This window comes from Plasmopara halstedii (assembly GCF_900000015.1).
Source record: "Plasmopara halstedii genome assembly, contig: Scaffold_614, whole genome shotgun sequence".
In the NCBI taxonomy this organism is placed as follows: domain Eukaryota; phylum Oomycota; class Peronosporomycetes; order Peronosporales; family Peronosporaceae; genus Plasmopara; species Plasmopara halstedii.
Genome location: NW_020187532.1, coordinates 138,166 through 138,379, shown reverse-complemented (window position 1 = coordinate 138,379; position 214 = coordinate 138,166).

Sequence of the window (214 nt, the reverse complement as noted above, 5' to 3'; positions counted from 1 at the left end):
TCGACAGCATGGCCATAAGGGGCAACATGGAACGACAAGACTACTTTCGTCCCAGCAAATTCTGAGAATGTTGCGCCATGACAAAGACATTGAAGCAATTTTTGTCATTAACCCTCATGACTCCGAGAAGGCTGAACGCTTTAAGAGTCAAGGATGGGAAGTTCTCAAGGATAATCCAGCGTATGAAACTTTGCGTAAGCATGCGAATACAGTA